The sequence below is a fragment of the Antechinus flavipes genome, chromosome 5, assembly GCF_016432865.1.
Source record: "Antechinus flavipes isolate AdamAnt ecotype Samford, QLD, Australia chromosome 5, AdamAnt_v2, whole genome shotgun sequence".
Lineage (NCBI taxonomy): Eukaryota > Metazoa > Chordata > Mammalia > Dasyuromorphia > Dasyuridae > Antechinus > Antechinus flavipes.
In genome coordinates, this window is record NC_067402.1 from 86509954 (window position 1) to 86537469 (window position 27516).

Below are 27516 nucleotides of genomic sequence, written 5' to 3' on the forward strand. Positions count from 1 at the left end.
GAACTGCTATAAATATTTTGTACATATAGGTTCTTTTCCTTTTTTAATCTTCTAGGATGCTATTAAAAATATCATGAGCTAGTAGATGTTTTTTAACATGAATTTGTGGGATTAAAACTTTTCCTGTCCTCATAGTCTGCCACAATCCTTCCATATCTTTCATGACAACTTCATCTACATAATTCTTGGTTTGTATTGAAACTGCTGCAGAGGGGCCAGATTTAGGGACTGCTTTGGCAGGAGCATAATAGAAACATCTTCTGAATTTCAGTAGCTTTTCTGTTTTCTTATTGAACACTCAAATCTGGCAATTTCTGCTTTAAGATTGTGATTTGTGGCTTGGCACTGATGGTTGCTGTGGCTTTCTTCTAAGTAGTGACTACCCTGGTATCACCCACTTTGGGAGTCTAGATTAAATTTGGTGGAGCACTTAAATCACAAGATCTGGCAAAGGAGCTAGTGGGGAAAAACCCACATGAAACAGGTACAACTAGAGAAACCAAAGATGGGCACATCACACTAGAATGGGATGGAGAATATCTGGAAGCAATGGGGATGGTAGCCTTAGTGGTTGTCCTCATAGAGGAGGAAGAGCAGGAGGTGGACCTGGTGGAGGACCTAGAAGTTTTCCTGGTGGAGGATAGGTCAAAAGGTAAAAGTTGAGGTAAAGGCCCTCAAAGCCTTAGCATTCCAGTTGGTATTAAGAATGGAGGAGCTCTTGGAGGTGGACCAGGGGGAAGGCCAGTGGGTGGCCCAGATAGTGATAATGGTGGTAGTCCAAGAGAGAGATAGTCCCAGCATGGGAGATGCTTGTATTTGGGAAGGAGGAACAATTTGTGGAAGTGGTTGCTGTTGTTGGGAAGCAGGAGATCATGATGCCCCATCAGAAAGAGATTCTTCTTTGTGATGCTGCTGTGCAGTATGCTCTGACTCAAAGTCATCAGAATCTTCTCTCCTCCTCCTCCTCCTCCTCCTCCTCCTCCTCCTCCTCCTCCTCCTCCTCCTCCTCCTCCTCCTCCTCCTCCTCCTTCTTCTCCTCTTCTGAAAATTCCTAAACTTCTGGCCCTTCTTTAGGAATTTCCTGATTTGAAATTCTAAGCATCATAACTTGAAGAGGTGTTAATTCCTTTATGTTTTTCTTTTTCTCTCTTAATTTTCCAGGAATATCAGCAAATTGTACACTGAAACCTGACTTTGTCTTCATTGTTCTCTCTCTCTTCATTGTCAAGATGCATGAACTTCTCTCCTTTACTGTCAGCATCTGACCTATCAGTGTCACTGCCATTACTGCTGTTATCATGCTTATCTTTATCCATGTGTTCATGATAACCTCCTTTGCTGGTGCTGGAAGCATCATCATTCTGATCATGATGAGCAAGTTCTGGACTATATAAAATACCCTCTTGTCCTCAATTTGGAGCAAGTTCCAATGCAAAGCCCATTTTATGGCCATATATCTGCAGAACTTGGGGAGGAGGTGGCTCAGGAGGTGAGCCAGAAGGTTTTCTGTCAGGAGGCAAAGGAGAACACCATTTCCAAGAAGAAGAAGTATAGAAATTGCCCTAGTAGGAGGTCCTTAGGCAGAGGTTTTTTGAGAATAAAGGGTGGCTGTCATCAGGCAACAAGATGTCTTAGATCAGGATGTTAGAAGGAGCATAAGGCAAAATGGGCTGTTGAGTATTCTTTATAGCACTGAAGTACTGGCTGAGTTTGGTCCTCTTCTGCTTATATTTCACCTCTCATTTTTGAAGTTCTTTGTAGATATTTGGATTTTCCTTTTTGGAGAATCAGAGAATGTGTTAAAAATTTCCATGAAGTTTTTTTGCTTATATTTTAACAACTTTTCAGTTAACTATGGCTGCTGTATTGGATTGAACTCCATTTTACCCAATTTATCCATGTCCCGGATAATCTATTTGAAATACTTCATCTTTGGTACTGCTGCTTGCACCATCATTTGTTTATTCTTTCTAAATTTCCCTTTATTGGCTTCTTTTCAAGTGTAGGCAGTGGGATTCAAGAACTTTCCAATTTTGGTAGATGATGTAGATCTCCACCCTATTTCAAAGGTTATATTGTTTAGTCAGTTAATGACAGGGAGGGAGAAATTTTTTTTATTCAAAGTAATATGCCAGATATGAGAACTATGCTCAAAAAGTTATCAAACTGTGCATACCCTTTGATCCAGCAGTGTTACTACTGGGATTATATGCCAAAGATATTTTAAAGAAGGGAAAGGGATCTGTATGTGCAAGAATGTTTGTGGCAGCCCTCTTTGTAGTGGTCAGAAACTGGAAACTGAGCGGATGCCCATCAACTGGAGAATGGCGGAATTAATTGTGGTATATGAATGTTATGGAATATTATTGTCCTGTAAGAAATGACCAGCAGGATGATTTCAGAAAGGCCTGGAGAGACTTACATGAACTGATGCGGAGTGAAATGAGCAGGACCAGAAGATCATTGTATACTTCAACAACAATACTATATGATGATCAATTCTGATGGACGTGGCCCTCTTCAACAATGAGATGAACCAAATCAGTTCCAATAGAGCAGTAATGAGTAGAACCAGCTACACCCAGTGAAAGAACTCTGGGAGATGAATATGAATTCTATGTAGTATTCCCAATCCCTCTATTTTTTGTTTACCTGCATTTTCAATTTCCTTCACAGGTTAATTGTACACTATTTCAAAGTCCGTTTCTTTTTGTACAGCAAAATAACTATGGGCATGTATACATATATTGTATTTAACTTATATTTCAACATATTTAACATGTATTGGTCAACCTGCCATCTGGGCGAAGGGGTGAGGGGAAGGAGGGGAAAAGTTGGAACAAAAGCTTTTGCAATTGTCAGTGCTGAAAAATTACCCATGCATATATCTTGTAAATAAAAAGCTATAAAAAAAGTAATATGCCAGGACTTATCAGCAGAAGTCTCAGGTGATTCTCAAATTTTTCATCAGACTGTAACATCAGAACAGACTTAGCTGTTCTCTGGAGGGATCAAGGTTCACAAGGCTGCTAACTGTGCTCTTCTTGGCCAGGGAGTGAGAGTTTTCACTTTTGCCTCTTGCTTGGGGAATAAACCACCACCATCTAGAAGCTGCATGTTACACTGCCTGATTTGTCAACCCAAAATATCTCTAACAAAGTGCAATGTCTTTGCCTTTGAGCTTGTTCTATCATATATTTTTTTCTAAAGATTTTGTTAAAGATATATAAGAGATATATTTAAAATTTATATATGGCCATCAGGACTTTGGTCCTTTATTTCACTATTATATGGCTCAGGAAATACCCAGTCAGTTGCGGTTCATGACATTTTTGAAGTTTTCTAGTGAATCCAGATTCCCTTCTCCAAACCTTTGAAGGATCTTAATTTAGGCCTAGCCCTGATTTTGATAAATAATGGCCTGCAGTAACACAGGATAATAGGATTTAGATCAAGATGAGGTCTTTAGAAACATCTAGTAAGGTAATAGCCAGTATTATCCAACTATAGTGAAATTTTGTGAGAGGAAGTAATTTTTTTCCCAAAATATGCTATCCTTCCCTTTTCTCCCTTAAAATTAAAATATTTGTCTGAATTCTAAATATGAGGGCAAGTCCCTAGAAACAATTTTTTTTTCTGAACTAGATGACAAATTCTCTTTACTTTACTCTCACATTATAGATTTTTGAACTATACAATATTGAACAATATGAACCTATTAACAGGTTTTAAAAAATACAGAATAAACTGCTCTGCCCTAAGAAACTTCAAATAAAGATCTGATAATTATCAGAATATAGTTCTTACAATCAAGGAAAGCTTCTCAGAAGAGCTGAAAGGCAGTGATAGATCAAGAGTTGGAAAGAGATGACTTCCATGTAGGAGAAATAACTTACTTTTACCTGAGAAGCTATTTCTCTGAAATTCAAAAATAAGGTTAACTGTGTGAATCCTTTAATGTCCTGGGCATATGCTAATTTTATCAGTGGAATACATCTATTTAATATGTATTAATCTGATCTATTTTCAAGCACATTGCTGAAGATATTATGAACCTAATCATCATCATCATAAAAAGACTGCCCAGAAAGGAACAGATGCTGTACATACAAAAAAATGTGTGCAGCAGAGAAGAAAGATCTAGGGTCATTAGTTAGCATATGGGTAGAGAAATATACCAACCAGATGGTCCCTGTTCTCCTTTGACCAGTAGCTTGAGAGAATTGACCAGTCCCTGAAAATAGAATATTAATTCCAGCAAGCTCTGACAGAGGAAAGAATAAATCTTGCTTTAAGCCAGTTTGAAATAAGAAAAAAAGGAATAAAAAGAAAATTTTACTTTGGCTCAGGACTAGGTCAAATATGAATAGTGCTCAAAATCATTTGCTAGGGTGAAGGCAGTATTAGCACTTAATAACCTTAAATCAATGGCTAGATCACCATTATTAGGGATTGTATACGTGGAGGGTTCTATGCTATGTTAATACTATCACCTATGGCATCCCGACCAATTCTCAGTTCCTATGTGTCAGAGAGTGCCAAGGTACTAGAGGTCAAGGGTAAGAAGTAGGTCAGAAACTAAGCAAGAAGTTATGGTTGCATAGAATATGAAGAAGAATCTTTGAATCAGACAAGAAGAAAGAAACCATGGTAAGTTCAGTTATGATAAGCAGAAGAAACTATTAAGAAAGGATAAAAATTAAGATAGTAAACTGTTTGAAATGGCTGACTGAGAGTAGCTATCAGAAGATAAGACATAAGAATATATATTGATACCTTAGTTTCTAAGAAGTAAAAAGAGCATTTTAATTTTTATTGGGTTTTTGAAGAGGTGCAGAAAAATGGTAATAAATCACCAAAAGAACAGCTGGAACAAAGGTAAATTTTGCCTTTTTCAAAGGATGAGCAAAAGAAAAAGCACTTAGTAAAGCATTTCCTAAGAGCAAAATACAAGGCCTAGTAGCCATACTCATGTACTGTAGGTAGATCTGTAAATTGGTTTATCTATTATGGAAAAAAATTTGGAATTATGCTAAGAAATAACTAAAACGTCCATTCTCTTTAACTCCAAGGCTTCACTGATATGCATATACCTGAATGAGGGGAAAGATAAAAATTAAAAGTGTTTTATATTTATAGTAATTTTTTTTGGTAGTTGTTTCAGTATTAGCAGCAGTAACAACAAAGAACTAGGAAGAACCATAAAGAATGGCTAAAAAAAGTTGTGGTTCATAAATATAGTGTAATTTACTGTATTGTAAGAAAAAAGTAATGAATATAAAAAATACAGAGAATATGAGAAAACTTATATGAAATAAAAATAAGGAAAAACAATATTGTAATTACTAATAAAAATGGAAAGATGGAAGGAAGGAAGAAGGAAGGAAGGTAGGGAGGGAGGGAGGAAAGGAAAAAGGAAAGGAGGGAAGGAGAGAAAGGAAGAAAGAAAGAAAGGGAAGGAGGAAAGAAGGGAGGGAGGGAGGAATGAAACTGTGAAATTACTATAATCCCACTTAGTCCTCCAAACTAGTTGTGGGACTATACTTCCATCCCATCTATGAAGAGGTGGTAGAGTGTTACAAGTATAGAATACTATGTTGGACTTGGTTTATATATTAGTAAATTGTGCTGAAGTTTTTTTTTTTTCTTTTTAATAAAGTCTCTGATCTAAGGGTAAATCTGTGGGAGGGGTAGAAAAATTATGGTGGAAAATGTAGGTGTACAGGAAATAAAAATAAAACTTATCAATATATGATACTATGTTTCATTTTATAATGGGGGAAAAAATCAACATTATCTTGGTTTCCAAACTTGTTTGGAAATAACATTTGAAGTATTCCAACCTCCCTTGACCTTTTGTTTTATCTCTATGATACTTAGTGGCAGATCACTTGAGATTGATTCAGGAACCATGGGTACAATTAAATAATGCACTGGTCAAACAGTATTGGTCAATAAGACCATGAGGGCCAATAGGTTGTGAATTGAAGTCAATAAAGTTGTCTGGATATGGCAAACCTAATTTGGTGTGTGATGCGTGTTCACTGGCACTAAAGGGATAAACACTATTATACTAATAAATGTTCAATGGCAAGAAGCAAAACTTTGATGCTCAGAGTCAAGAAGCTGAAGCAGTTTGTTCTTTCTGGATCACGGATCAGATTTATAGCTGGGAGGAAACTTAAGAAGCCAGCCAATTCAATTCTTCTACTTTGTAGAACCACCCCAGAGAATGGACACAATTTTATTCAGTCATATAGGGAGGAAATAATCTTTAGTAATAGAACTAAAATTGTTAAAAGGTACACACTCACACTTTAAGATCTAAAAAAAAAACTTTGTATATATTATTTTACATATCATCTATACTATCATCATAGACACACACTATCCTCACATTCTGTAAGGTAGGAATAACAGGTATAAACATTGTCATTGTATGCAGGAGGAAAGCTCATTAAGGTTGGATAAGTTCCCTATGGGTACATAGCTACTATGAGGTAGAGGAAGAATTTGAAACAAAGTCATTCTAAGTCTAGCACTATTTTCATTACATTACTCTGCTTTTCAAAAGCTAAAAAACATGATATTTTATAATGGAATTTAATTCAATGACCACTTATTAAGCACTTGCTGTGTTTTATGGTCACACTTTAGCTTCATGTGGAAGTTTATATATCTAGTTTACTCTTTTCCTGATTCCCAATTTAATAGGTCTCTCCAACCCTGACATCATGATTGATATAATCACTGTTCTTCTTCAAATAAATATGAACCAAATCAAGGGATAAAATTCAAAACTCAGTTTCTTAGCACTTAAACTTTCCCACCCTGTTTACCCAGCCTCTTATCTATTCTCATTCCTGACCACCCCTGATACCCATTAGGTGCTTAATAAGTGCTAGTTCCCACTAGCATTAGCTGGATGGGTACCCTACTTTCATCTTCTATTCTGCCCCCTTTCTTTCTTCTCACTTAATAAAATCCTCCCCAAACCCAAAGTCTGTAATTCAGTTCTGCCTCCCACTTGCCAATAGATACATCTTACAGAGCCTTCTTTCTCTTCTATGAAATGTTGTAGCACATACTGTCTATATCACACAGTGCAGTACTTGATCTTTTACTAAGAAGGTTCTCTAATTATTCCTTCATGTAATTGTCTTGTTTTCCCAACTATAGTGTGCTTTTTCTGTGCCCCACAGTGCCTCAAAGTTAGCCATGCATGTAGATCAAGTGTTTGATCCACTTCCTAGGTTTGGAAAGTGTTCCTTCCTAACCATTGTTGATTGATTGAAACAAGATTCCCAGGGACAAAATCTCCAGCAGCCTAACTTTGTTCCTAGTGTCCAACAGTCTGCCTAAGCAGCAGGTAAACCTTGCAGCAACACTATTCCAGGAGTGCAGGTGTGTAGCCTCTGCAGGGAGAAATAGAGCAGAAGTCTAAGAAGGAAGGAAATTATTCTGCTTTTTGTGTTAAAAGAGTTAGCAACAAAACATATTGCTTTGTAAGCAGGTGCTTTGATTTAAAAAAATACATTTAAGATGTTTATAGAGATAGGAATGAAATCTATGATTTCATATATGGGGCCCTCCCAGGTGAAAAAATGTGCTCTGCTAAAGCAGGTAATCACCTCTGCAATTTATAATTTTAGACTTTTCTAGAACATGGAGAGGGTCACACAGCCAGTAGATGTCAAAGGAACTCAAACACAAATCTTGGCTTCCCAATGGGTTCTCTATCCATTAAGCCATAAGCTTTAGAAAAGGCTGAATTTGTACATATATTTGGGGCTGAGTAACTATAGGGATCAGCTACTAAGTGTTCTTAAACATTTATGATAACAGAAAAATTCTTGGAGAGAAAAATATTTATAGACCACCCCAATAGAATCTCTCTCTTAGGTGTTAACTAAGCTGGATGAATAAATCTGAATACTTATCTGAATAGAAGATATTCCAATTATGAAAGCTAAAATTGTTTCCTGCCAGGAGGAATCTCCAAAACAATATATGCAGACTCAACATTTTAATAAATTCACACAAGGTGAGAAAAGCTGAAAATTTGGATGCTGGTATCAAAATAAGGCACTGAAGAATTTTCTTCCTGTCTTTCAACAATTCAGTTTAATTCAACAAACATATCTTAAGTGCTTACTCTGAGCAGGACATTGTAGCAGGCATAGGGGAATGAGAAGGAAGAAGATGCAAAGATTACCTGTTTCCTATTCTCATAGAGTTTAAGTCTAGTTTGTTGGGTAACTTCACTTGTGAACCCATTTGGGATTTTCTTGACCAAGATGCTAGAATGGCTTGCTATTTCCTTCTCCAGCTCATTTTACAGATGAGGAAGCTGAGACAAACAGGATTAAGGGAATTGCCTAAAGTCACACAGTTAGGAAGTGAATGAGGCTAAATCTGAACTCAGGGACATGAGACTTCCTTATTCCAGGGTTAGCACTTTGTATACTCTGGCACTACTTACCTGCCCCAAGACTAAAAGATTTCATTTGGAAAACTATCCTTTAGCTTCAAGAAACATAAGTATAATACAAAAAGTTACAATAGACAGTACTATGTATCTCCCATGGATACAGGCAATCAACCAGCATTTATGAAGCATTACAATGTTCCAGGTGTTGGGCTAAGTCTTGGAGAGAAAAACAAACCTTGTCCTGAAGCAATTTGTATTCCAAAGGGAAGCAACTGCTAAAAGACATACATACAAGACATATGCGAGGTAAATGCAAAAGGAAGTCACTTGCAGTGGTGATGATTGTGATGGGAGGGAACCAAAAAGTGTTGCTGCAGAAGATTGGGTTTGAAGTGAGTTAAAATCATCTTGTGAGATAGAGAAAAAGTTTACTATCTTCTGAAAGGCTTAGAGCCTTCATTATAACAGCTGCTATTTGACATCATATATACTTTTGTGCCATAGAGAAAAGAATCTTCTCACATTAAAAACACCAGCATCTGTAGAAAATCGTCTAAAAATTGTCCCTCATTGCTGTCTTCTTGCTATATGAGTTGTTCTAGAGGCAGCTGCCTGTAATTACTTGCTTTCCCCCTCCCCCAAATCTTCATCACACTCCTAGTTTTTCACCCTTGGTAGCACTACTGCATTAGGCCATTTATGTATTTTCTCTGCTCCAAAACCTTCAGTTGTCCCCTATTATTTATGGAATCAGGGATTCAGAGAAACTTAGGACTGGAAGGGATTTCAGGTCTAAACTCCTTAATGGGTCATTTAAAGAAGATGCTTCATAACCTGGCTCTACCCTACCTTTTCAACATTTCTTCTTACAATTGCATTTCTATATACTTTGTTCTCCAACTAAACTATACTCTTGGATTTTCCTGGTACACACATCCTGCTTTTCTGACCTCCTGCCTTTGTCCATTTCATTTCTTATGGCTGGAATGTTATTTCTCCTTCATTACTTCTGCTAGATGAATTGCTACCCATTCTTCCTAAACCTGGTAAATCACTTCCTCTGTGAAGTGTTTCTTGGTTGGATCTTCCTTCTTCAACTCCCTGAATAGGACTCTCAGATTCTTCTGCTCTATTTACATAAGTGACTTGTATTTCATATCCTCCCATTAGATTATAAGCTCCAAAAAGGTAAGGCCTATGTCTGATTTAAACTCTGTATCTGGCCTAGTCATTAAAGAAAAAGTGCTCTGCACACAGTAAATATTTAACAAGTGCTGATGACCTTAAATTGCTACATTTCCCTCTCTTCACCTGGTCAGCAAGCTCACGCTTCTCTGGTACTGTTTCTTCCACCAATTTTTCACTCCTACCTGGGACAAAGAAGGCATATTGGGGACAAGTAGTAAATTAGGAACTCTAGGCCCATGAAACAGTCAAATGGTGCCTATAACAAAGCATAAGGGCTTATTTCTTCCACATTTAATCACACACACACACACACACACACACACACACACACATATCAAATAATTATGGATCTGAGTTCACTGAACCCTGGGGATGATGTGTCAGATTTTATAGTAAGCCTACTTTACTTAACAGGGCATCAAATAATGTCTCCAGCTATTTTTATGTTAGTACTGGTAGATTTGCAAATCTTTTTATTTGTTCCTTTTGTGACCCCAAAGATATATCTTGCAAAACAACTAATAAAATTTAGGGGCTTTGTCTATGGCAAGACTCATTAGTCTTTCAAAAGTGTCCTGAGAAGTGGTCACTTATTCTCTGCTTCACAGGAGAGAGCCCCTCATTTTTGTTGTTATTGCTTTTTTTGGTGAGCAGAGACAGGAAGCTAAGGAGAAAGGGCATAGTAACTGTCTGAAGTCAATCTTCCCGTCCCCTTAACAACTTAGGGATCTTGGAGAATACTGCTCCTCAGAATGGAGAGCAGGTTGGATTTTTTCCCCTCAAAATTAGCTGGATTTGAAGCCAGAGGGTCTGCATTTCAATTTTAACTCAGTCACTTACTACTTGTGTGACTTTGGCACATCACAATATCTCTTGGTCTTAGTTTCCTCAACTATAAAAAGTTGGGATTAATACACATAATAAGCTCTAAATCTAGGATCCAATGTGTATATTTTAATATTACAGATTTTCTTTTTTGGCCCTGTGACTTCATTAGTATGTCAGTATTCTCCATGTGGAAATATTTTCCACGAATATATATAAGTAACTCTACATTCACCTAGAAAGAATTGCTAGGGGACATTGAGGGATTTAATGACTTGATTAGGGTATGTGTCAGGAAGGACTTGAATCAAGATCTTCCTGGTTCTAAGGAAAGTATTATTGATAGTAATGGTTAATTTTTAAATAATAGAAATTTACATATATTATCTCAATTTGACTTCCATAAAACCCCACATGACAAAAATAGTGCTTTAATTATTAATCCCATTTCAAACAGAAGGAAACAAACTCAGATTAAAGGACCTGCCTTTGATTATACAAGTAAGAAATGGTACAGCCAAGATTTGAATGAATGGATTTCAATATCGCAGTCAGTGGTCTTTACTTAATTTTTAAATTTTGCTTTGTGTAAGCTTTATATTGGGAGGCAATTAAGATTAAGTGACTTACCCAGGGTTTCTCAGTTACTGGTGTTCTTTCTACTGTAGTCCCTAAGGTCTCCAGTTAAGGCAAAGACATTATAATATCTGTATATTGGGAAAATGACTTTGGCTGCAGTGTAGAGGACAGAACAATGATAAACAAGATAGGTAGGAATATCAGGGAGAAGACTATTAAGATAGGGCAACTGTTAGGAAAAGAGAGCTTGAAAGGTGGTGGCAGTATGAATGGGCATAAATATGGGAAATATTGACAAGATTGGAGACGGGGAATGAGGGAGAGAGAAAAGTCAAAGATCTTATAACTGAGATGTGAAGCCTGAGTAATTGGGAAAATGGTTGTTCCATCAATAGAAATAGGAAAGTAGGGAGGAGGAAAATTTAAGGGAGAAGAGGATAAGTTTATTTTGGAATATTTAAAGTTTGAAGTGTTTATAATGCATCCAAGTAGAGATGCCAATTAAAATGGCTAGAAATTTGGAGTTGAAGATTGGGAAGAGGAAGGGAGGGATATCCTTAGTTTAAATTGATTAAACAGATTAACACCCAGTTTTGAAATCCACAAATCAATTTTACTAATTCCTATAAGGAAAAAATAGTAGTTGCTGTTGTGGCCCAAGCTAGAAATCTGTCAAATATAATTATACAATTTACCAGGCTAGTAATTAGCAATACTCAACATTTTATAGTATTTGGCAGGACTCAAAATTTTACAATAATTTCTTAAATTACATCACAATTACAAATAATTACATCAAAAGATGGAAATGGATTACAGATAATGAATGAACCAATTCAATAATAAGCATTGACTATGTATAAGCGCTATGGTAGGTCTGAGTAGGAGTAAACAACATGTAAACAGAAGTATGTGAATAATAATTTGAGAAGGAAAGACATAGGTTAATTAGCAAACATTGCTCATTAAAATTTCATGTAATTTTGTAAATCATATATATAGTTCATCTTGCCATTGCAGAAAAAAGTGAGACCATCAAAAGAAATAGCAGTCCTGGGATCTACAAGTTCATAAAATGATATAATGGTAGAGACTATATAAGAAAACCAATTAAGCAGTGGAGCCAAGATGGTGGAGAGGACACACACTTCTTTCTGATCTTCTCCCACAACCCTCAGCTAATTATCAAATCCTGCCTCTGAATTAGTTCTGGACTGGCAGAATTCATGAATCTTGGGAGTGCAACAAATTACCTGCCAAAGATAATTTTGAAGATCACCAGAAAAGGTCTATTTTGGACAGGTATGGAGGGAGGTGGCCAAGTGCAAGCAGGCCAAGCACAGACACTAGCACAGGTTGTGTAGACTTGGTGTGGATTCCACAGGGAGGTGCAGACTCTGAATATTGGAGAATACGGGGGGAGGATTCTACAGCAGTGTAGGCTACTCTGCCTTGGCTGTAAGCCAGTAGATCAGCAGAGAAATTTTAAAACATACAACACAAACACAAAAGGTAAAGAATAAACTCTGAAGCTCCGGAGTCTCAGGAAACTTGGCTACCCAGCAATGGGAGTGAGTCAGCATGGACTCAGTGCAGCTGCTGCCACGTGTAGAGGAAGCTTGGAAAACTTCCTTTACCCTAAAAGCAGATCCCAACTTAAAAAAAAATAGTAAAAAGGCAAAGAGAACTCTGACCATAGATAGTTTCTATGGTAAAGGGGAAGAACAGATTTCAATCCCTGAAGAGAATAAAAACAGATCATCTCCAGATGAAGCCTCATCACACGAGGCTCTCCTAGAAGAAATAAAAAAAAGATCTTAAAAGAGAGCTAGAAGAAAAATGGGGAAAGAAAATGAAAACTTTGCAAGAGGGTTTGGAAAAGGCATATAACTCATTAAAAGGTAGATTTGACAGAATGGAAAAAGAAAACAACTCCCTGAAAAACAGAATCTGTGAAATGGAAAAAGGTAAACAACTCTCAGGGAAACAGAATTTGTAATATACACCATGACCAAGTAGGATTTATATCAGGAATGCAGGGCTGGTTCAATATTAGGAAAATTATTAACATAATTGACTATATCAATAACCAAATTAACAAAAACAATATGATCATCAAAATAGATACAGAAAAAGCATTTGATGAAGAAATTAAAACTATTTCTAGTCATATAAAAAGGTGCTCCAATCACTATTGATCAGAGAAATGCAAATTAAGATATCACTGAAATACTACTACACACCTGTCAGATTGGCTAAGATGACAGGCAAAAATAATGACTAATGTTGAATGGGATTTGGGAAAACTGGGACACTGATGCATTATTGGTGGAACTGTGAATGGATCCAACTATTCTGAAGAGCAATTTGGAACTATGCTCAAAAAGTTATCAAACTGTGCATACCCTTTGATCTAGCAGTGTTACTACTGGGCTTATATCCCAAAGAGAACTTAAAGGAGGGAAAGGGACCCACATGTGCAAAAATATTTGTGGCAGCCATCTTTGTAGTGGCAAGAAACTGGAAACTCAATTGGAGAATGGCTAAATTATGGTATATAAATGTTATGGAATATTATTGTTCTGTAAGAAATAACAAACAGGATGATTTCAGAGAAGCATGAATTGAAACTAAGTAAAGTGAGCAGAAGTAGGAGATCATTATACACACCAACAAGATTATACGATGATCAGTTCTGATGGAAGTGGCTCTCTTCAACAATGAGATGACTCAAACCAGTTCCAATTATTCAGTGATGAAGAGAGTCATCTACACCCAGAGAGAGGAATATGGGAACTGAGTGTGGACCATAACATAACATTTTCATTCTGTTATTGTTTGCTTGCATTGTTGATTTCCTTCTCAGGTTTTTTTTTTTTTTCTTTCTAGATCTGATTTTTCTTGTGCAGCAAGATAACTAGACAAATATGTGTGTGTATATATATATATATAAGATTTAACATAGCCCAATACATGTTAAATATGTTAAAATATATCTGCCAACTAGGGGAGAGGGTCGGGGGAAGGAGGGGAAAATTTTGAGCAGAAGGTTTTGCAAGGGTTAATGTTGAAAAACTACCCATGCTTATGTTTTGTAAATAAAAAGATATAATAAAATTTAAAAAGAAAGAAAACAAATTAAGAGAGGTGAAGATGTGCCCAAGATCCAATAGTTGGGCAGGGGCAGAGTTTAAACCTCAAATCATCTTTTGTTAATCCAATTCCATTTCTCTTTTTAATTCCTTACCTCCTTAAATTCCAAAAAGCCTCTCTGCTCTTGTAAGAAAAAAATAATTCAATTGTCTGAAATCAAGGAATAAACATGTGCTGACCTGTTTCTAGAAATGGACAAATTTATTTAATTTTATCTCACTCCCACTCCTACCTCAATTACTTTTCAGCTACAATACATGTGATTTTCTTGGCAATATCTTGGATCACATCTTAATATGATTTTTTTATAATGTCATTTTATCTGACAACAACTAGTTCTCAAAAAATCACAAACAGTACTAGTCCTCAGTTATAACAATGCTTACTTTTAAGCATGGATTGAAAGAAGAGCTAGAAAGACACTTCTATTCCATCCATTCTTTTGCACAGGTGGGAAGTAAACAAAAGTTGTACTCTGAATACATTCTCAGACTTCTTCAATGTACTCAACAGTTATGTTTATTTTTTATCTACTTTTCCCTTTTTGGTTTTTAAAAAATACTATTTTGTTCCAATGAGAATGTTCTTTGGGATGAGAAAGAAAGATACCGGGGGGAAAATATGATGGTATAAAAAAGACATTAAGAAAATTTATTTTTAAAAGCAATGATTATTTCCTTGTGGTTTTTAGTTATATGAAAATGATTTAGACCATAAAATAGAGATAATGATTTTTCTGTAGCTATGTAAAAGCCTCTAAATCCTAATTGCTGTTTAGAAAGCCTTAGCAGTTTGGTTCATATTAATCAACTTTGAGTCTCCACATATAATTGCTGTTAACAATTATATTGTTATATATACAATATATACAATACATATACAATATATACAATACAAATAGCTTCTTGAAGGATCTGAATGATGTTTCTTTCATTACATTACAATGTTGGCCATTCATAATAAAAGCAATTAAATATTCTCTATTTAATATCTTACTACATTGCTCAGCAAAGTCATTTTTCTACTCATTTACTTTTCTTCATTTCTTTTCTTCCATGTATACAAACTTCACTGGTTAATTTGACTTATCAATTTGTAAAACTTCATTGAAAAACATAAATATTGTAGAACTTGCCAAAGCATCTTATCATTATCATCACTATTACTATGATTGTTGTTATTTTATCAGTCCAACTGTTCTGTAAGAAGTAGCACTGACAGATAATAAGATGAACTGTTTGAAAATTTTGAAATATATGCATCATTTGTAAGTTTCTGCACATGAAGGTTAAATGAGATCAGAAAGAATTTAACTATTCTTCTGCACTTATCTTTCACTGATCTCTCTAACACTGCTCTTTTCATACTAATCTCCTTTCACAGTGAAATAAAATCTCAAAATTGTTGCGCTGACATCTCTCTTTTTATTACAAATTTACATCATTGCTAATTGATAATTAGCATTCTTCTTTGGTTGACCACCTATCAAATGTAGTCATATATTTTAACACTTAATTTTATACTACTTGCTGTTGGCTTCAGGTACATTAGCTTTTTCTCCTCCACTATCTGGAAGTTTACTCCTTAAATATAGGGACCACATTTAATAGTATTTCTATAGCCCCCCTGATACCACATACAGAGCTGTGCAAAGCATTTTAAAAATATACTTTTTTCTGTTATCAACAAGAACCATCACTAACTGAGTGAGGCATATTGTTTGGATAATTTTTTCATCCAGCCTTTATTCAGCTGTCAACTGATCTTCCTAAAGAGCAAATATCATCATGTTACTACTTTCTTCACACCCCACATTTAAGCAATTTCACTGCTTCCCACTGATACCAGGATCATATAAAATTATGATTTTTAAAGCTCTTCATATGTTGGCACTTTCTTACCTTTCCAGTATTCTTATACCTTATATCCTGCATCCCCTAACTAATTCTGTGACTTAATGTAACTTGCCTCTTTATTATCTCTAGTGCACAATTCTCCATTTCCCAAATGAACATTTTCAGTAGCTACTCTTCATACTTGGAACAGTTTCCCTTCTCCTATCTGCCTCAAAGCTTTCTTGGATTCCCTTCATTCTCAGCTATAGTCCCACATTCTGCAAGAAGTCTTCCTTATCTTCCCTAGTCCTCTTTGATGTTAGTAACTTAGTAAACTTAGTAACTTTGAAATCATCTCCAACTTAGGCTACACAAACACATATACATATTTGTACATAGTTCTTTTTTTGATCTTGCAATCTAGAGCAGAGAATACTATTTTTGGAGAGAGCAGACTTTCTCTTTATTCCTAGTACTTAGAACAGTGCCTAGCATATAACAGATACTTAATAAATGCTTGTTTACTTCAGTTGATATCAAACATATAAATCTGTTTTGCTTAACTGTGTATGACTGTTATAATGGTTTTTATTTCTTTTACCTATTTCAGTGGGGGGAGAATAAGAGGGAATGAAAAAAATTTTCTTAGGTAAAAATAAGCTTAATTTTGTGAACCAATATTAGTATTTGACTCTGATGAAGAATTACATTTTTATTTTCACTTGTAGGCAAGAAAACATAATTCTTAGAAAGGGTCCATAGGCTCCACCAGATTGTCAAAGGTATCCATGAGAAATAAAAAGTTAAAAATTCATGTTCTAAATGCTTTACATTTTTCTAATACACACACACACATACATACATACATATAAACTATTGAACACAATAATAGTCTTACTTGCATGAGTTCTTTTCTCATCTCTATTTCTATGTTCTTATTAGATTTTAGATGGCATTTTTATATCATTATTATTATTATAATCAGAATAAATGTTCATTGTGCTTTATTTTATCTGAATCACTACATATGTATTTCTATCTTTCTTTGTATTCTTATTTGTCATTTTTAATAATGCAGTAATATTCCATAATTTATGTATTCTTTGATTGTTATACAGGCTGTATCCTGTTTGGTTGTTGCTATCATTTTGCTACATTTTTAAAAATAAATTTTCTATGAATATTTTTAACAGTTTTTTTCTTCCTGTAATATTATATTATGGGCCTGAGAAGGAAATAGCATAGCTAAAGGTATTATGATTTTTGTAACCCTCACAATCCAGAGATATACTTCAAGACAACTGCATTCCTTTGTAGCTTTACCAATAATATATATTCCATGTCAATTCAAATTGAAATGTTTATTATATATCTACTATGTGTGGAGCACTGTGCTCGACTGAGTGAGGATTCACGTGTTAATTTTAAACATCCTTTTCTAATAAGCTAAAAGTAGCTTGAATTGCAATATAAAAAAATAGAAAAAAATAAAGTATCATTAAAAATTTATATTCCTTTATTAAAGGACAAACACATTTCTGGGATCCAAGAAAATTCTACAAGACCTGTGATGGAAAATGCCATCCAGAAAGAGAACTAAGGAGTTTGAAAGCAGATTGAAGAATAATCTTTTTACTTAAACTTAAAAATTGTTTTTTCTTTCTTTCTTTCTTGTGGTTTTTCCCTTTTGTTGCAGTTCTTCTTTCATACAAATTTAATATACATATAATTGGAAAAAATACTATTAAGTGCCAAAAAAGAACTCATGCATTTGTTAATATCTTTGAATGATGAATACCAGTTACTATTCTTGAAAATTTGTGTGATTTTTTTTTTTTTTATAGATTCTGACCATCAGGATTTTTTTTATCAGATAATCCATGTGGTTGGTATAAAGAAGAGAATGGATGGATTCAGAAAAGGCCTATGTCTGAGTTTTGCCTCAAAAACTAACCATGTAACCCTGGAATATATTAGGAGCTTAATAAATGTTTATTGATGCTGGCCTCTCTAAGTCATTGTTTCATTATCCATAAAATGGGGATAATAGCAAATCTGCTGTGAGGACAAAAGGGAGATATGTAAAGTGCTTTGCAAATCTTAGAGCACTATAGAAATATTAGCTATTAATAATTAACTAATTTCACAAAGATATTCTGTTTCCTTTATTTTATATATGATAGGGTTATTGTATAGCCTACTAACTCTTTTTGTATCCATTGATTTGATAGAAACAAACTTTCTTTCTCTCCACAAATTAGATAAAGATCTTTTCTTTCTAATTCTTGTTTTTCTTAAGCACATATTCTATGTGTACCTTGTTTTACTTCCAGTGGACTGATTTCTATTTTCATACCATATGAAACCCAGGGCTCAGAAAATAAATAATAAAAAAAAACTCCAAGAATGTACACATCACCCTCCATAGAGGAGATTTTTTTTTTTTGCTTCAGTCAAGGAAAACATTCTCTTTTATCATCTATGATTATTGTTTTATCTAGGACTGCAGAATTACATATCATCTCTCATTTTTTTTGGCAGTATTTCAAATCTAATTCTACCAAATATTTCACCATGTACAGATATTTCGCATCCTTATCCTCATCAGTGATTGTTAATTGAATGTAAAAAAAAATTAGGATAAAATGAACTTAGAGCCTGATATTTCTGGAAAGTTTGGTTCAGGGCCTCTGTCACTGAGTATCTGTGAGACCTATGTCAAAAGACTGAACTTTCCTGCTGTCTGTCTTCCTCATTTGTGCAATAAGAAAGATAAAGTAAGGTTCTTCTAAAGTGCTTTACAATTGTAAATTTATGATTCAATGATGCTGAACATCATAAGGAAGCCAAGGCTGTAATGCCGGAGAAACTGAGGCAAGATAGAGATTAGAGAGTTTTTAATATTTTATTAATTGGAGCGTATAATTGACTGGACAGGACTCTCATCTCAAAGTATACAGTGGTGAATGTGAGTTCTCAATGACATATATAGCCACATGGCTCAGCTACAGGGGTAGACCAAGGCAGGGACAGAGTCAGAACATTGAAAGTGGGAAGTTTCAGGGCCATAAATTTGGTTCTAGCAGGATGGGGAGAAACTAGAAGCCAGACTCAGGATGTCTGAATAAACAGAAGTAAAGATGTCAATGAAGTATCTGGGATAGTCTTATCTTTTGGAATATTTAGATTGGAATTATTTGGAAGATTTTAATAATCTTTTGGAATATTTTGGAATATTTAGAGGGGTAGTTGTTAGAATCCTTACAAAGTGTTAACTCACTGGAATTGATAGAAACAATGCTTAAGTTTACACCTTTGAGAGTTCACACATTAGCTCACACTTTAGAGTTCACAAATCCGGGAGACTCACAAAGTTACACCTCCCACAATCCCACTCTCTCAGAGGAGGAGTCAATCTTTGGGTTCACACCTTTAAGAGATCATATATAAGAAATTCTTAGAGTCAGTGAAGTCAGTCAGTGGAGGAGTCAGAAGTAAGTCAGTTCGGGAGATTGATAGCCAGAATTCAGTCGGGAGATTCAGAACTGGAGATTCAGAGAGAGCTGGAGGTGACAAAAGACAAGCTGCAAGAGCTCTTGGAACCAAGGAGGGAGATAGGCCTCTAAGAAAACTAACCAGGCTATTTTGGAAGAGACAATAAAAGAATCTGAACCTTTAATACCTGGCTGCATTTGAGGTGATTATTGATCTGAACTGAAACTAAGGCTGCCTCCAGAAGCCCTCAAGAAACCTACCCCCAGAGAACCATCATATTTTAGAAAAAGAAGAGAACACCACAGATAGTGTTATAAATTCTTGAGGGCAGAAGGAGTTAGGAGTCAGGAAGTCTGATTTCCCCCTCATCTTGAGTCTTACAATGACAGTTTATAACCTTAGAGCAAATGGTCCTTAGTCTTCATGGACCAGAGGGAGGGTTTACAACTAAGGGGATGAGGCAGAACTGAGGTAGAACAATTTAGGGAAACAGAGGCAGAACCAATTAGGGAAACTGCGTCAGGATAATTAAAGAGAACTGTGGCACAACAAGGCTTTTCATGGTGAGACCATGGAGTGACCGCATTGGCTACATTTCACCATTAGACCTTTTGGAAGAAAGGATATATATGATTTTCTCAGCAAATCACATACATATAGCAGAACAGAGTTGGTCCCATGGCAACAGAACAAAGTACAATAAAAAAGTGAGTTCTTGACACTTCCGGTTAAGATGGCGGAGAGGAGGCTCACAGCTGCATAAGCTCCACGCTTTCTCTCACTATCCATTTCATTACAAGCCTCTGAATCAATGCTTGACTGAAAAAAACCCACAAATAGTTACCAAGAGAAGCCATCCTTGAGATCCGCCAAGAAAGGTCTGTCTTTACTGGAGGGCTGGGGCGGTTTTAGATCGGGCGCAGGCGGCGGGCAGCGGCAGTGAGGGCACAGGAGCAGACTGGAGAGGGGGTGGAGAGTGATCGTAGCCGTTTCTGCCGGGCGAGCTTCGCTACAGGTTTGGATACTTTCTTCCGGCAGCAAGTCAACAGCCCAGCAGAGAAGCTAAAAACACTGGGGCTGAAGAATACAACCCCAAACAGCTGGAGTCTCTCAGGACCTGGCCGCCCCCCCCTTCCCCGCCTCAGTGACTCAGCACGCTTTGGGATCTCAGAGCGCAGGCGCAGCACAGTCCTGCTAGTGCCTCACTGCTGCCCCCTGCAGTCTGTAGAGGAAGCTCGATAACACACCCAGCCCCCCCCCCCCCCCCCAAAGAAAGACTCCAGTTTTTTCTGTTTTTCTTTGGTAGTTTGTCTCTGATTAATAGACAGAATGAGCAAGAAGCTGAAGAGGACTTTAACCCTTGACAGCTTCTACACAGATAGAGAGCAGACTCTAAATCCTGAAGAGACTAAAAACAGGCAGTCCCCAGGTGAATCCCCAAAGGAGGAGACTGTCTGTTCCTCAGCACAGATGAACCTCATAGAAGTGATTAAAAAGGCTCTCACAAGGGAGCTAGAAGAAAAATGGGGAAAGCAGAGTGAGGCTTGGGAAAAGGAGAGGGAAGCTTGGCAAAAGAGCCTGGAGAAAGTTAAAGAGAGAGTGGATAAAGAAGTAAAATCCTTGAAAAATAGGATTAGTGAACTGGAAACAGAAAACAGCTCTCTAAAAAAACAAAATTGGCGAAATGGAAAAAAATTCCACAGAACAAAAGAACTCAATTGGACAATTAGAGAAAGATTTTAAAAAAGTGAGTGAAGAGAATACTTCACTGAAAATCAGAATTGAACAAGTGGAATTGAATGACTCGAGGAGACAAGAAGAATCAGTCAAGCAAATCCAAAAAAATCAAACAATGGAGAAAAATGTGAAATACCTTCTGGGGAAGACAACAGACCTGGAAAACAGATCCAGGAGAGACAATCTGAGAATCATTGGACTCCCAGAAAAACATGATGAAAAAAAGAGCCTGGACACTGTCTTCCAGGAAATTATCAAAGAGAACTGCCCAGAAGTCATAGGAACAGAGGAAAAAATAAACATTGAAAGGATTCATCGATCACCCACTGAAAGGGATCCTAAAATCAAAACACCAAGGAATATAGTGGCCAAATGCCAGAACCCTCAGATGAAAGAAAAAATATTGCAAGCGGCTAGAAAAACCCAATTCAAGTATCAAGGAGCCACAATAAGGATCACCCAGGATCTGGCAGCATCCACATTAAAAGATCGAAGGGCCTGGAATATGATATTCCGAAAGGCTAAGGAACTTGGTATGCAACCAAAAATAACTTACCCAGCGAGAATGAGCATCTTTTTCCAGGGAAGAAGATGGACATTCAACGAAGTAAGCGAATTTCATCTATTTCTGATGAAAAAACCAGAACTTAACAAAAAGTTTGATCTACAAATATAGAACTCAAGAGAAATCTAAAAAGGTAAAGATTAATCTTGGGAACTATATTTTGACTATATAGATGTATAAAGAATACATGTATACCTTGTTCTAGAAATTGATGTGGAAAGGACATTGTACCAGAAAAAGGGCAAAGTGGGGGTAGTACATCTCATGAAGAGGCATAGGAAACCTATTATATCTGAGAGAAAGAATGGAGGGGGATGAATATAGTGGGTATCTTACTGCCTTCAGAATTGGCTTTAAGTGAAAAATCTTAAGACATATTCAATCTATGGTGAAACTTCTCCCATCTCATTGAAAAGTGAGAAGGGAAAAGTGGAAAGGGAAGGAATAAGCTAAGCGGAAGGGAATACGGGAACTGGGAGGGAAAGGGGTAAGATAGGGGGAGGAACTCTAAGGTGGGGGGAGGGACACTAAAAAGGGAGGGCTGTGAGAAGCAAGGGGTGCTCACAAGCTTAATACTTGGAAGGGGGGGAAAGGGGAAAGAAGGGAGGAAAGCATAAACCGGGGTTAACAAGATGGCAAGTAATACAGAATTGGTCATTCTAACCATAAACGTGAACGGGGTAAACTCCCCCATAAAGAGGAAGCGGTTAGCAGAATGGATTAAAAGCCAGAATCCTACAATATGTTGTTTACAGGAAACACACCTGAAGCGGGGAGATACATGCAGGTTAAAGGTAAAAGGTTGGAGCAAAATCTACTATGCTTCAGGTGAAGTCAAAAAAGCAGGGGTAGCCATCCTGATCTCAGATCAAGCTAAAGCAAAAATTGACCTAATTAAAAGAGATAAGGAAGGACACTATATCTTGTTAAAGGGTAGCATGGATAATGAAGCACTATCTATATTAAACATATATGCACCAAGTGGGGTAGCATCTAAATTCTTAAAAGAGAAACTAAGAGAGCTGCAAGAAGAAATAGACAGTAAAACTATAATAGTGGGAGATCTTAACCTTGCACTCTCAGAATTAGATAAATCAAACCACAAAATAAATAAGAAAGAAGTCAAAGAGGTAAATAGAATACTAGAAAAGTTAGATATGATAGATCTCTGGAGAAAATGTAATGGAGACAGAAAGGAATACACTTTCTTTTCAGCAGTTCATGGAACCTATACAAAAATTGACCATATATTAGGACATAAAAACCTCAAACTCAAATGTAGTAAGGCAGAAATAGTAAATGCATCCTTTTCAGACCACGATGCAATGAAAATTACATTCAACAAAAAAGCAGGGGGAAGTAGACCAAAAAATAATTGGAAACTAAATAATCTCATACTAAAGAATGATTGGGTGAAACAGCAAATCATAGACATAATTAATAACTTCACCCAAGAAAACGATAATAATGAGACATCATACCAAAATGTATGGGATGCAGCCAAAGCGGTAATAAGGGGAAATTTCATATCTCTAGAGGCCTATTTGTATAAAATAGAGAAAGAGAAGGTCAATGAATTGGGTTTGCAATTAAAAATGCTAGAAAAGGAACAAATTAAAAACCCCCAGTCAAACACTAAACTTGAAATTCTAAAAATAAAAGGTGAGATCAATAAAATTGAAAGTAAAAAAACTATTGAATTGATTAATAAAACTAAGAGTTGGTTCTATGAAAAAACCAACAAAATAGACAAACCCTTAGTAAATCTGATTAAAAAAAGGAAAGAAGAAAATCAAATTGTTAGTCTTAAAAATGAAAAGGGAGAACTCACCACTAACGAAGAGGAAATTAGAGCAATAATTAGGAGTTACTTTGCCCAACTTTATGCCAATAAATTCGACAACTTAAATGAAATAGAAAAATACCTCCAAAAATACAGCTTGCCCAAACTAACAGAGGAAGAAGTAAATATCCTAAACAGTCCCATCTCAGAAAAAGAAATAGAACAAACTATCAATCAACTCCCTAAGAAAAAATCCCCAGGACCAGATGGATTTACATGTGAATTCTACCAAACATTTAAAGAACAATTAACTCCAATGTTATATAAACTATTTGAAAAAATAGGGATTGAAGGAGTCCTACCAAACTCCTTTTATGACACAGATATGGTACTGATACCTAAACCAGGTAGGCTGAAAACAGAGAAAGAAAATTATAGACCAATCTCCCTAATGAATATTGATGCTAAAATCTTAAATAAAATATTAGCAAAAAGATTACAGAAAATTGTCACCAGGATAATACACTATGACCAAGTAGGATTTATACCAGGAATGCAGGGCTGGTTCAATATTAGGAAAACTATTAGCATAATTGACTATATCAATAACCAAACAAACAAAAACCACATGATCATCTCAATAGATGCAGAAAAAGCATTTGATAAAACCCAACATCCATTCCTAATAAAAACACTTGAGAGCATAGGAATAAATGGACTTTTCCTTAAAATAGTCAGGAGCATATATTTAAAACCATCAGTAAGCATCATATGCAATGGGGAAAAACTGGAACCTTTCCCAGTAAGATCTGGAGTGAAGCAAGGTTGACCACTATCACCATTATTATTTAATATCGTATTAGAAACACTAGCCTCGGCAATAAGAGTCGAGAAAGATATAAAAGGAATTAGAGTAGGCAATGAGGGAACCAAACTATCACTCTTTGCAGATGATATGATGGTATACCTAGAGAACCCCAGAGATTCTACCAAAAAGCTATTGGAAATAATTCATAATTTTAGCAAAGTAGCTGGCTACAAAATAAATCCCCATAAATCCTCAGCATTTTTATACATCACCAACAAAACCCAACAGCAAGAGATACAAAGAGAAATTCCATTCAGAATAACTGTTGATACCATAAAATATTTGGGAATCTATCTACCAAAGGAAAGTCAGGAATTATATGAGCAAAATTATAAAAAAGTCTCCACACAAATAAAGTCAGACTTAAATAATTGGAAAAATATTAAGTGCTCTTGGATCGGCCGAGCGAACATAATAAAGATGACAATACTCCCTAAACTAATCTATTTATTTAGTGCTATACCAATCAGACTTCCAAGAAAATATTTTATTGATCTAGAAAAAATAACAACAAAATTCATATGGAACAATAAAAAGTCGAGAATCTCAAGGGAATTAATGAAAAAAAATCAAATGAAGGTGGCCTAGCTGTACCTGATCTAAAATTATATTATAAAGCAGCAGTCACCAAAACCATATGGTATTGGCTAAGAAATAGATTAGTGGATCAGTGGAAAAGGCTAGGCTCACAAGACAGAATAGTCAATTATAGCAATCTAGTGTTTGACAAACCCAAAGCCCCTAACTTCTGGGAAAAGAATTCATTATTTGATAAAAACTGCTGGGATAATTGGAAATTAGTATGGCAGAAATTAGGCATGGACCCACACTTAACACCATATACCAAGATAAGATCAAAATGGGTCTATGACCTAGGCATAAAGAACGAGACTATAAATAAATTAGAGGAACATAGAATAGTTTATCTCTCAGACTTGTGGAGGAGAAAGAAATTTGTGACCAAAGATGAACTAGAGACCATTACTGATCACAGAATAGAAAATTTCGATTACATCAAATTAAAAAGCTTTTGTACAAATAAAACTAATGCAAACAAGATTAGAAGGGAAGCAACAAACTGGGAAAACATTTTCACAGTTAAAGGTTCTGATAAAGGCCTCATTTCCAAAATATATAGAGAACTGACTCAAATTTATAAGAAATCAAGCCATTCTCCAATTGATAAATGGTCAAAGGTTATGAACAGACAATTTTCAGAGGACGAGATTGAAACTATTACCACTCATATGAAAGAGTGTTCCAAATAATTATTGATCAGAGAAATGCAAATTAAGACAACTCTGAGATACCACTACACACCTGTCAGATTGGCTAAGATGACAGGAAAAAATAATGATGAATGTTGGAGGGGATGCGGGAAAACTGGGACACTAATGCATTGTTGGTGGAGTTGTGAACGAATCCAACCATTCTGGAGAGCAATCTGGAATTATGCCCAAAAAATTATCAAATTGTGCATACCCTTTGATCCAGCAGTGTTTCTATTGGGCTTATATCCCAAAGAAATACTAAAGAAGGGAAAGGGACCTGTATGTGCCAAAATGTTTGTAGCAGCCCTGTTTGTAGTGGCTAGAAACTGGAAAATGAATGGATGCCCATCAATTGGAGAATGGCTGGGTAAATTGTGGTATATGAATGTTATGGAATATTATTGTTCTGTAAGAAATGACCAACAGGATGAATACAGAGAGGACTGGCGAGACTTACATGAACTGATGCTAAGTGAAATGAGCAGAACCAGGAGATCATTATACACTTCGACAACGATATTGTATGAGGACATATTTTGATGGAAGTGGATTTCTTTGACAAAGAGACCTGAGTTTCAATTGATCAATGATGGACAAAAGCAGCTACACCCAAAGAAAGAACACTGGGAAACGAATGTAAACTATCTGCATTTTTGTTTTTCTTCCCGGATTATTTATACCTTCTGAATCCAATTCTCCCTACGCAACAAGAGAACTGTTCGGTTCTGCAAACATATATTGTATCTAGGATATACTGCAACATATCCAACATATAAAGGACTGCTTGCCATCTAGGGGAGGGGGTGGAGGGAGGGAGGGGGAAAAAAATCGGAACAGAAACGAGTGTCAATATAATGTAATTATTAAATAAAAAATTAAAAAAAAAAAAAAGAAAATATGAGGGAGTAGAACTAGAAAAAAAATGAGTTCTTTGGTGGCCCTACCTCTTAATCATTCCCAGTTTACTATTTTAGGAAAAGAGAGGGAAGAATGATGTAAACTATCCCCCTGATCTTTTTGGGGGGGGGGGACGGAAGGGTTGGAAAGGAATCTTTGGGGGAAGGGTGGTCCTGGATCTCAAACCCTCTGGGACTCTGGGAGGGGCCCCACCCTCTTGTTCATATGGGAAACTCCCAGTTAAAGTAATCTCATTCAATTCAATTAGAGATCTTGGCCTGGGCACAGTCAGTGCTCTCTATTGGATTGAAAATCAGTCCCTCAAATTGCTCCCTAGCTTGGGCAGCAAAGAAAACTCCATAAATTCAAACACTGTATGCCCAGACCTTTGCAAATAATCCTAACAGGATTTTGCCTGCTGAGAGAGCTGTTCTCTTAGTGTAATATACCCATTTTTGCCACAAACTGCGAGCTTGTATTCATTGGGGTTTGCAAATTCTTTTGCAAAGCCTGCCGGGCCAGGGGATCCCATTGCTATCAGGGGATCTCTCAACCCTCATTTCTCATACCTCAACAACAGGAGCAGAAGGAAGGAAAGGTAACAAGCATTTATTAAGTAAATACTATGTGTCAAATACTAGCACCATGTTAAGCATTTAAAAAATGTTATTTTATTCATACTCCCAACAGTCCTGGGAGGTAGGTGATATGTATGTATGTGTATGTGTGTGTATGTGTATTTTGCTGAGGCAATTGGAGTTAAGTGACTTGCCCAGGGTCACACAACCAGGAAGATTAAGTGTCTGAGATCAAATTTGAACTCAGGTCCTCCTGACTTCAGGGCTGGTGCTGGTTGGTGGTTACACTCCAGGAATCTGAGGATAAAAGA

The 27516-nt window shown here is 36.2% G+C and overlaps 1 protein-coding gene and 1 pseudogene across 4 annotated transcripts in view; both read right to left on the reverse strand.

Moving 5' to 3' along the window:
* DPP6 (dipeptidyl peptidase like 6) overlaps positions 1–27516 on the reverse strand; it is a 1012545-nt gene that overhangs the window by 381956 nt on the left and 603073 nt on the right. The window lies entirely within an intron of this gene.
* On the reverse strand, positions 44–27159 carry LOC127564740 (WW domain-binding protein 11-like; annotated as a pseudogene).